The following is a 12102-nucleotide window of genomic DNA, read 5'->3' as shown; positions in this document are numbered from 1 at the left end:
AGTTCTCCATTGCCCAATCCTCCAAAACTCCTTTTACCTTCAATGGAAAGATTATGTTATTGAATGTGACTTTAAATACCACACAGTCTTGGTCTACTTTCAAACCTATGTCTGTTGCTCACTATAGTCATTTGAATTCCAATGCCATATATGTGAAGGCTAGACATGACAGATTTTGATTAACATGTCGTGGGTGGGGCTTTCCATCTTTCCAAATGTTAGTCTCTTCTCCACACCACTTAAGGAGTCAAGGTTCCACTCAGGTGCTCACAGAACCTTCCACTTTTCCCTGGCATTTGTCTCCATACCTATACCTGATCTGCTAATATATTTTGATGACTCTGTCTCCTCTGTCTCCCAACTTTATACAGGTTCTAACCTCTCCCTATGACCTGCCTTGTTACCTTCCTAGCCTAAGACTAACTTCTTCTACTTGGATGATTACAACATTCTCCAAACTGGTTTCTCTACTTTGAGCCTAACCCAACCCAGTCTGCTCTCAGGCACAAAAGGTAGCTTTTTAAGATGCAGAGGCTTGAAACAAAAAGATCCTCATCTTCAATTAACACTAAATTCTCAGGGTTATCTACAAAGCCCTGTGCATCTGGCCTCACAGTTCTGGTAAGCAAGCAAACTCTCTACCATGGGTCTGCAGTACTTATTCTATATCCTTCATCAATTCTGCAAACAAGTGACAGGACCTCTCACTTGTTCCAAACTTCATTTTTTGTCAAAATATCACTAAAGCTCACACTTAGCTCACAAGTCACTGTATAATGGAACAAACCACAACTGAAGGCTTTAACTGTCAAGGTATTTACCAACCATATATTTTGCTATTTGTTCACATGGCATTTGTTGTCATCATGCAACTTAATTAATAGCCTTTTTATTTATCCCGTACCAGAATAAAAGCTTCATAAATATGCAGAGATTTTCTTTTCCCAATGTCTAAAATTATACATAGCATACGATAGTTAGGCAATAAATAGCCTTTGGAGATACAGAGATATATAGAAGATTTATAGAAGATATTTGAAAACGTTTATAGATATATACAATATAGTTGAAGATTAGAGACATATAGCCAAACTTGACCTTTTGTCTTCAGAAATTTAGATTTGTGACCCTGATGATATCTAGAACACTCATTGTTCAAACAAGAACATTATTTGCACATGTAGAGTTATTCGTACCCTCTTCCAGTTGTTAAAGCACTAGAGAATTCACAAAGCAAGATCTGATACTGTTAACACCAATTATTCTTAATTGTCTCTCATATTAAACAAACAGATAAATTCTGTAGCCCTTTCTAATGTTATTTTATATGATATTGTGGATCTCTTCCAGTTATTTTGAGAAGTGGGTTCTAACAGCTGAAGTCAGCTATAAACCAAGCATCTTCAGCAGTATACATACCCCTCTCTTTCAAATATCTACAGGCTTCATATCACCTTTATCTGATTTTGCAAAGGGACTATCAGCATTATCACAGAGTAAACTCTCTCCCCCTCTCTCTTCTTCCTTCCTCCCTCCCTCCCCTCTCTGTCTTTTATAGTTGCTTCAAACCCCTTTTATTGTCTTTTGCCTTTCTTCTTTCATTTATTCAGTTGATTCAGCATCCTCCGTGAGCAAGTGTAGGTAGTAGTTTAGAGCTCAGCCTAAAAGCAAATTACCTTTGTTCACACACCGAGACAGACCTGTCGTTAATATATTACTTAGTGTCTCCATATCTCTGTTTCTTCTGAAATAAGAATAATAATAACATCCATCAGTGTGAAAAGCTGCGGAAGCAGTATTATTTCTTTACTTCTATTCTGAGTCTATTCTCCACCCACTCAAACTTGAACTTGTGTTGTGAATCAGTTTGTCCAGTTAAACACACAAGACATAGCCTGAGCCTGGGTTTCATGAGGCCCTGGGTGCTCCTGCTCATTCCCTTTCAAATCCTGCTATGGGACTGACTTCTCTGTAATATTGAATGCATGCTAGAAAATGGTGGAGAATGCCTAAAAAAAAAAACCTAAGGGAAAATATTATCAATATGAACGTCTGTAATCACTATACAATTTCAAATGCGAGGAGATAAAAAGATCTTAAGAAAAACTTCTCAAAATATTAACTAGTATGCCTTCATGTAACACTAGAAATTCAGAAGAAACTTCCAAGTGAGTGGGAAGAATGAAATAAAATTATTGAAAGTACCACTGAGCTAATAAAAACAGAGTTATCAGAGAAAACAAGAACTCAGACTGCTGAGGCCAACACTAACATAGGCTCTGAAGTTGAGCTGAATACTTTGTGCTCTCCTGGAGCAATAATGCTGGAGTCAAAGGCTGGGTCCTATGATAAGAGAATATGCCAAACATTCACTGTTTTATACTGAGAGACTAAAAATTGTCTCCTCATCCTAAGTTATAACTAAGCAAATTAATCCTTTTGTGGAATTTCAGTTTAGTCCTCACAATTGGATTATCTGTGCAATGAAAATAATTTTATGGTTGGGGTGGGAGTCACCACAACATGAGAAATTGTATTTGAGGGTCACAGCTTTAAGAAGTTTGAGGACCACTGTTCTAATGGAAAGTATTTATTATAGTATAACTCCAATTATTCTTAAAAACTAGGTTTAAGGTCTCTATCTATCTCCCATTGTTATTATATTTACTACCATCCATAAAGAAACATAAAACCATGAGAAATTAACCAAAAAGCAATACACCCACAAATAATTTACATCTTGCTACAAATAGAGTTTATATTCATATGATGAATGCCTAGTCAATAACATGTACACACATGAACAAATATACACTAAAAACAAATTAGTAAACTGACAAGAGGACACTAGTGTGAAGCATGAAAAAAAACAAATGGAAAACACAGTGAAGAACATCGGAGATTCTGCGAGAACAGTGAGAAAGCATAACATATCAGAAATAGGTGTAGGCTTATAGTAGAGAATGGAACTGAAGAAATAGCTAATTTCTAAACTTTAAAGCACACTGAACTGTAGGCTCAAGAAAATTTATAAATACAAAACAGTAAAAACTAAACTTGTGCCACAGCACACTGATGAAACACTTCGGAAACCAATGGTAATAGGAAGAATCTCAGAAAACAGCCACAGGAACAGAACTCAAAGACTCACTATATTCTTGGACTAAAATAATTCTGCCAGTAAGATTTTACAGTGCATATTCTCAGAATAGGAACTCTAATGTAGACTAAATTCTTTCTGTGTGACAGGCTATTTCAAAACCTACAGGCTTCTTCCCTTGGCCAGTGTCTCACACCTTCCACACAGGGATGTGCTCATAAGTTATAGGATATTTGTATCATTTTGCTGGTTTGGGGGAGTGGAATTAATCATGCAGTGGCTGGCTTTAAGAAAACAATGTGACATTTTTTAGAACAAAATTTTAAGAACATATGCACACACTCATGTCTTGTTGGGAAGAACAAACTATTACACTGCAATTCATTATTCTTAAGCCTTTATGTAATTCTTCATCCATTCACTCAATTGTTGGTCATCTGTGGAACATCTATTTATTTGACTAAATTTCAGGAGCTTATTCTTATTTCTTATTCTAGAGGATACATCTGTGGAAAATAAAAACAATCTCATACCGTTTGTGCTATAGTGGTAAGAAAATGAAAATACCCATAAATGAGTGATCTGCTGTGGATGGAGGAGATTGTGTGCAGAGCACATGATATTTTCCATTGCGCTCACTCTTTGTGGCAGAGTGTAAATAAATTGGTGAGGGAAATCCTTGAGATAAAGGAATTTCAGTTTATGAAAGGCTGGAGTGGAGCTTCCAAGGAGTAAAAAACGCTAAAGAAGGCTATTGCTATAGCCTATAAAACCAAGACTACAAGACCAAATCCTCAGGAAAATTGAGACAGCATTTAAACACTGGCAAGTTCCAGTAAGCAATGCAAACCATCGCCTAACCTGCAAGACAAGAAAGCCCAGTGATGCCAGTTTGCATCCCAGCCTGCCTCAGCCCAAATCCAAGCCCTGTGACCACAATAGTCCCCAGTAGGCTGGAGCCTCACTTCTGCTCACCTGCCTGACTGCTGTGCTCATTTGAACCTTGAGTCTTCCAAATAGAGATCATCATTTTTGGAGGATTCTTAAAACTTTTTTATTAATTATTTTTTACTATATTCAATAATATGCCCATTATTAAATCACAAGAATCTAAAAAAATAACAACAGATTGACATTCTGAAAACCTACTTTATGAGCTGTTTTCAAATACTTAGTTCTAATTTTATTGTATTTATCTGTTTATTAATCTGTATGTGTGTGAATGCCATGACTAGCACACATGTGTAGGTCAGAGAACAGCTTGGAAGAGTTGATTCTCTCCTTTTACTATGGGGGTCACAGGTTTGGAAATCATGTTGCCAGATTGGACAGTAAGCCCCTTCATTCACAGACCTATCTTACTGAGCATCAAAAAATGTCTTGAGTATTAAATAGGTATACACATCCAGGAGGAAATTTTGGAGAAAATTCATTTTTCTTCAAATGCATGTGGTAACATATTTTAGCATTTACATTAATGGCTGAGACACACAGAGACTCACTGTTGTTCAGTCACTGTGTCACAATATCAACGGTCAGTTTTAGAGAAGATTTTTCCTGCGGTCATTCTATCCTGACAGCATGACGGAAATATAAGTGGCATGAGATACTTTCAAAGTATTTAAAATGTGGGGGTATTTAAGAAGATTATTAGAACTAAATACAAATGTCTATTAGTCAATGAATGTAGCTTGATAGTGATCAACTTACATGCATGTGATTCAAGTTGAGGGAATATTTTAATTTATAATTTCCAACACAAACCCAAAACCACCATCAAAACAACCCTTAAAATAGTTTATAAAGCGTGTTTTATAGGCACAGTTTTTGCAATACAACCTTCCATCTGCCAAGGCAGTTACAAAATTGTATTTACAGGGCCACCTAGAAACCACTGGCAGTCACCATAAATACTGCTGAAACCAAAGAGCTGCCATAAATCAGTGTTCCAAATAAAACCTGGCCAAGTTGAAGTGCTTTCTAGATGTGATTGCCTCCCGAAAGACATGACTTCTCTTTATTCTTCAGAGGGAGTGGGGACATGAAAGGCAAAGCTACCCTTACAGTGAAAATAAAAACATTCTAGCTAATGGGCTAATGGTAATAGTAGTAGTAGTAGTAGTAATGAAAGGCAACATTTGAATGTTATATGTAGGAAGCTTTTTCATGTTTAATTGTCTTTCTATTATTAGGCTTATAGTAGTTCATCTTTTTATTACAGAACACAAATTATATACACACGTGAACGCAGAAAGAGAGTTGATTTTAGGACTACCTGTACACAATGTTTATAAGAAAGTCTTATCATTATATACTACAGTTTTTAAATATTTATAGTTATTAAACACAAGGTACCAATTTTCCCTTATCTTAGAGCTATGTTTTGAACATAGTTTTATATGTTAATTAACACTTTGGTATCAGATAAATATGATGTAATAGTGAATTTGTCTTTCAAATATATGACAAATTCAATGTCTTTTAAAGGTAGAGTCAATTCACATTTTAGATTACCAAGAGGTGGGATGGTCTACCTAATCTATACTCTAGTTTCCAGTTGATAATGCCAGAGTGAATGATTGCATCCACGTCTCATGTGATATGTGATACTCTCATTGAGCCCTAGGGTGTTCAAGTACTGTGCTAAACATTGAGTGTACAACCACAGACAAGATGGCTGTCTTATTTTGCGAACTGTGAAAATCTAATAATATGGCTTGCACAGCAACCAAAACCATCTATCTAGTCAACAGATATGTTATTAACTACATAATGCAAGACAAACACTCAATATCACAAGCAAACGAGAGGGCTAGTTCTCTGAGTACATTACAATGTGGAAAATTGTTAAAACAATCAGAATATAACTGATAAGCACTTGATAGAAAAAAATGACCTGTTACATATGGATGACTATGAACAGATTGCACCCAAGGGAGCAAAACTTAAGTTTAATTTTAAGGATAAATGGAATAGAACTGTTGACTAAAAGACTTTTATGAAGATTTAGTATCCCAGTGACAGGAGAGGTCATAAGCCATGAAACATATTGTGTGCCATGCAGTTCCAGGAGAAGCACAAACTAGAAACTGGAAGCCCCTGAAAAAGTGACAGCAATGTTTTTAAAACATTTTAGTTAGAAAGGTTTGTTTGTGTGTGATTTGCTGTTTTTCTTTTCTTTTCTATTGTTTTTAATGTTACACATATTTCTCTGTTCCCCTCACTTCCTTACCCTCCCTTCCTACCATCTCACGTGACCCCCATACTCCCAATTTTCTCAGGAGATTTTGTCTTTTTCTCCTTCCTATTTAGATCCATGTATGTGTCTCATTGTCCTCATTGTTGTCTAGGTTCTCTGGGATTGTGAATTGTAGGCTGGTTTTCCTTTGCTTTATGTCCAAAAGCCAATTATGAGTGAGTATATAGGATATTTGTTTTTCTGGGTCTGGGTTACCTCACTAAACATGATGTTTTCTAGATCCATCCTTTTTCCCTCAAATTTCAAGATGGCATTAATTTTTTCTACTGTGTAGTACTGCATTGTGTAAATTTACCACATTTTCTTTATCCATTCTTTGCTTGAGGAGTATCTAGGTGATGTGGTATGTCCTTCTACATATGTGTTGCTTTTATTGGATAATGAATAAAGCTGTTTCAGCCAATGGCTTAGTTAGTAGCTAAGTGAGGAATCCAAACAGAGATAGATAGATAAAGTAGGCAGAGTCAAGGATATGCCATGTAGCTGCTAAAGGAGAAAGATGCCAGAAAACCTCAAATTAGGCCACAGCCTCATGGAAATACATAGATTAATTAGAAATGAATTAATTTGAAATATAAGAGTTAGCCAGGAGTATGCCTACACTATTGGCAAAGCAGTGTGTTTGAAGACGAGCCACTTGTTCTTCCTCCGCCCAGAACCAAAGTAACCACACAGAAACTATATTGATTAAAACACTGCTTGGCCCCTTAGCTCTGGCTTCTTATTGGCTAACTCTTATAATTTAATTTAACCCATCTCCATTAATCTGTGTATCACCACATGGTAGTGGCTTACCAGGTTTCAGCATGTCTGACTCTGGCAGCTCCATGGTGTCTCTCTGACTTCATCCTCCTCCTCCTATGCTATAGGCCAAGCCAGTTCTTTATTCATTAACAATAAAAGCAACACATAGACAGAAGGACTTCCCACACTAGCAGCATTGTAATTAATATAATTTCTGTATGATTATTCAGGTCTGAGTGGCCAGGAAGGAAAGAGCAGTCTCTGGTTATATGTAGGTTGTTTACAGATTGTGGCTATTACATATAATGTTGCTATGAACATAGTTGAGCACATGTCCTTGTGGTATGAATGAGCTTCCTTTGGATATGTAACCCAAAGTGGTATTGCTGGTTCTTGAGGTGGCACAGTAGCCTACAGAATGGGAAAATATCTTCACCAACCCCACATAGGGCAGAGGATTGATCTCCAAAATATGCAAAGACATCAAAAGAACAAATAATCCAATTAAAAAATGAAGTACAGACCTAAACAGAGAGCTCTCAACAGACAAATCTCAAAAGGTTGAAAGACACCTAAGTAAATGCTCAACATCCTTAGCCGTCAGAAAAATGCAAATCAAAACAACTCTGAGATTCCATCTTATACCTGTCAGAATGGCTAAAATCAAAAGCATTGATGACAGATTATGCTGGAGAGAATTGGGGTAAGGGGAACACTCCTACATTGCTGGTGAGAGTGCAAACCTACCCCTTTGGATATTTGTATGGTGATTTCTCAAAAAAATATAAGTTTTATATTTAGATAGCTAGATGAAAACCTAGCCCAAGGCAGCAACAGTTAATGAGAAAGGATGGTACCAGCAAATAGTGGCTATCAGAGGCTAGAGGAGTTTCTTTCACTGTTTCCTTGTTTAGAACCAGGGTTTTAACTGAAGCTGAAGTACACACTCGGGGAGGGTATAGAGTGTGGAGAAGGAGATCGGCAGAGTGCATGTTTGTATGTGGTTAGCTTTGGAACTCTCTGGGATGTCTAGGCATAACACACCGTAGCTCGTTGGAACCACCCATGGATGACTAACCTGGAAATGCAGAAGGTAGCTTACATGTAAGGCTGTGGGTAAAGACATCAGGGTGGATCATGTGACATAGAAAGGGCATCATTCAAGTACGGTGATAAAAGCAGCCCTGCCAAATGGAAACATCATAGTGGATAGGCAGACAGAAAAACATAAAGAAAAAAATTAGAAGTATAAAATTGGAATAGTTTAGGAATGTGACATTAATGGAAATGAAGGGTAGGGACTCAAAAAAGAATAACATGCTTCATTCATGTTGAGTAAAATCATGTAAAAAAAAAAAACCAGCATCAAACATGATTTGCAAGACTGTATCCAAACTAACTGATCTGTAAATAAAGTGTTAGTTTAAAAATTCTTGGTCCTCTACAAGTCATATAGCTAGTCACAAAAAAGATATTTATATTCACATATGGAGAAGTATTTGCAAATTGGGCTTAAAAATGCAAAGCAGGAGGAACTTTTCACACAAAACTTCTGCTGCCTGCATTTCTGTGTAACTCACATTTTAAATAAGTATGTTTGAAACAAGAGAGCCCAATCATGCAACTGATTAAATAACCGTTAAAGAGAATATTGTCATTTAAGTCACTTTAGAATAGAGCATTTTCATATTACATATGTCTTTTGGAGGATGCTACAAGAAATAAATAAAAATGTTAAACATAATTTCAACTTCCCTTAGAAGTTATGGTTTCAAATACTATTTGTATTTATATTCTATAAGAGCTGCATAAGCATCAAGTGTTAAATATAAGTGATTATGTACAACAGAATATAAGTAATTGAGATAAAGCCAATATTTCCAGAGGAAGAAAGTTATGACTTCATGAAAATTAAGTGAAAAAACCAGTATATGACAGAAGAGTCTAGTAATAAACCCTAACAAAAACCGAAGTCCAATGTAATGGGCATACTGAGATCTACTTTTATTATGTGGATTCTTTCAAATAAGACCAGAATTCAACATGAAGCAGCAATCTGGAGACTGATGGCCAAACACAGCAGACTGTGGAACCGTTATATGGAATGTGATCTTCTTTGGGTTAATATATACTTTTATGGGGGTGATGTGCAATATGGTATCAGAATGTTCATTAAATCAAGGTAATAAGGTTTCACGTTTTAAATAGTGAAAATTTAAAAAGTGCAACCTGAAAATCTAAATCATAGGGAATTCACAGAAATTTTGTGAGCACTTTGACATTTTTGGCCTTTAATATTACTTAATCTATAAATTAAAGATAAATGGGGCCTACATTGATTCTGTGGTTAAATTTTGTTGCAATATTTAACCCTTAAGTGAATATAATCAAGCAGAATTTAGTTTTCTTTATTGTACAATGAAGTAGTTGCTCACCTGGAATATTGCATGGCACATAGTGTTATTTGGTTAGCTGTGTTGAATTCAAAGGGCCAGAAAGGACAGGCAAATGATAGTCCATCTTTATTCCCAAACAGAGAAATGAACCTGATAAACGAAACACAAGATAACTGAAGTCCCTTGTATAGTTATGGTATATTTAGAGTTGTCAAGAAATTCACAGGCCAGTGAAAGGTGTAACATCAACAGTGTGTGTCCTTGCTGTGTGGTCTTTATTGCTAAGCACTATCAGCACAAGAAGAGTACAGAGAGCCTGTTTCTGCACCTCAGTGGAAGTAGGAGAGACCAGAGCCTGGACAAGGGGGTCCCTCAGAAATGCATTACTGTTTAAGTTGCTGTTTTTCCATGGAAGAGCAAAGTTCCAGTAAATTCCATCTGCTGATATGCTGCATTGAATTAGCTGCGCCTCAAGAAGGGAAATAGCTAGAAGACAGACACTAAAAAGATTTGCTTTCAAGAACGGGATCGTCATGGAGTTTATCTCTTTTGGCAAGTTGAAATTCAACAAAGATCTCATTTAAAATAATAATAATAAAGAAATAATTGTACCAAATCTAATCCAGGTCAATAAGACAAAAGATTTTAAAAATGATCCTGGGACTATTAAAGTGATAAAAGAATGCTGTAGCTCCTGCCCAGATTGAAATACCAGCTACAAAACTGAGAATTTAACAAGACTGACGTCAACGGTTTCGTAGATACTAAGAACTTTTTTTTTTAGTTATTTTTTTCTTTTTAAGTTCTTAAGAATCCTCTATTTTGTTGTTTTTTATTTGGTTTCGTTACATTTAGGCTTTATTTTCTGAATCATTGGTTTAAAAAAGGGCTAGCACTAGCAAATGCTGGCAAATGCCTGTAGTCGTGGGCTTTGGATTATTCTTGCCTGTTCAATAAACCAGTGCACACAATAATGTTTGATTTATTTGCCGTTTAATTGTTTTGGTCTAATTTTAGGACATACAGTTGTGTAAATAAACCAGAAGATAGGTATATAAAAGCTCACATAAAACAAGTAGATGATTATAAAGAAAGGAAAATATTTGTTTTTGGTAAATGGCTTCAAATATTCAAAAAATTTGTTTTAGAAATTTAGTAATCTGGTTTAATTTAAAATTACCATCAAAGAGATCTATTTTTAATTTTTCCTCTTTTTTAATAATAATATTAATTTCTTTTCTCTTTTTCAGTCCTGCCCCCAACCTACATCCGGTGCCCAGTCTGCCCCACCAAGTTGAGACCTCACTTTTGACAAACAAATTATTTAAAATTTATCTTCATATGTGTGTTTAGGTGTGTGTGTAAGTGTGTGTGTGGGGGGGGGGGTATGCTATGTGACAGAGCTTGTGGAGATAGAGGCCCTGAGCTGTCAGTGCCTGGCTTCCTCCTTTTCTGAGACACTCTCTTGCTGTCTCCATAAGTACACAGCCGGGCTTGCTGGCTCATAAGCTTCCAAGGGATTCTCCTGTCTCTGTCTCCCTTCTCATCACAGAAGCACTGGCCACAGGCCACCATTGTCTATGAACCCTAGCTCAGGTTCTCAGACTTTCACATCAAGAATTTACCTGATGGCCGTCCCTGCAGCCCTAGATTGCAATAAGGGGTTTAGAGAACGAAAGGTATACAAGTTAACACGTTAAAGGAAGCAAATCACACACACACACACACACACACACACACACACACCATAACATATATAAAGGAAGAGACATGACTAAAAAACCTCTAGTTAAATATCAAGATAATTACTAATTTAATTAAAGACACAGGAAATCAAAGTAAACAACTACCTCTTCATAGGACATAATATTCCAGCATTATGTCATGCCCTACTATCTGTCTATAGAAATCATTTTCTGTCACAAAAGCTTCAATCACTTAGTATTTTTGTCTCTTGAAAATTCAGTTTTTTTTGGTTCTTACATCCATGGCAGTTAGGGTGCCAGATAACTGACACACATCGTGGTGCGACGGCAGGACCTAAGAACTCATGGAGGTACAATATCTCTCTAGACTGCTTTACTAATGTCATTATTGCCATCCACATCACATATAAGAGGTCGTGATTATCCCAAGAGTCTAAAGTAATGACAAATATTTTGGAATAAACCTGGTGTAATGAAAAGAGAAGAAAATCAATCTAACCTCTAATGTGACAATAAAAGTATTTAAATGAGATAGCCTTCCATAATAGAGAATATTTAAATTTCTGCTAAGTGTGAGGACTGACTTACACCAGAATCTTAGGCATATAATTGCCAGTCAGTAGTTGGGATTCTAACATTCCTGGATATTAGCATAACTTCACTCAGAGTTCTGATCTCTGTGATCAAAGCAGGTCAAGACTTGTTCAAGTTCTCCATTTACCCACAGACATAAATGGGTATAGCATGTGATTCTGGAAGCAATCTACTGACTCAAAGGACTCTAGACTGACTGGGATCGCAGCAGCTATCCGAGAGTGCACAACGGCACGGTATCTTCAAACAGTAGCTGGGCAGCGCAGAAGGAAGTAACTGAGTGTTTTAAGCAACACATTTTCT

General features: G+C 36.4%; 1 long non-coding RNA gene across 3 annotated transcripts in view; it reads right to left on the bottom strand.

Annotated features, from left to right (window-relative positions):
• The window catches only part of LOC121458463, a 69240-nt gene that overhangs the window by 17833 nt on the left and 39305 nt on the right, over positions 1-12102 (bottom strand). For 2 of the 3 annotated variants that reach the window (XR_005975842.1, XR_005975843.1), the window contains exon 5: positions 9539-9649. The exons of the other annotated variant lie outside the window; for it this stretch is intronic. This is a non-coding gene — a long non-coding RNA (uncharacterized LOC121458463). The remainder of the gene's footprint in view (positions 1-9538; positions 9650-12102) is intronic. 3 annotated transcript variants of the gene reach the window in all.

Source organism: Microtus oregoni, unplaced genomic scaffold (genome assembly GCF_018167655.1).
Source record: "Microtus oregoni isolate MIOR12 unplaced genomic scaffold, Mior012 000017F_ref0000208, whole genome shotgun sequence".
Classification (NCBI taxonomy): Eukaryota; Metazoa; Chordata; class Mammalia; order Rodentia; family Cricetidae; genus Microtus; species Microtus oregoni.
Note: the sequence above shows the minus strand (reverse complement) of the source record. Positions and strands in the feature narration are given on the sequence as shown.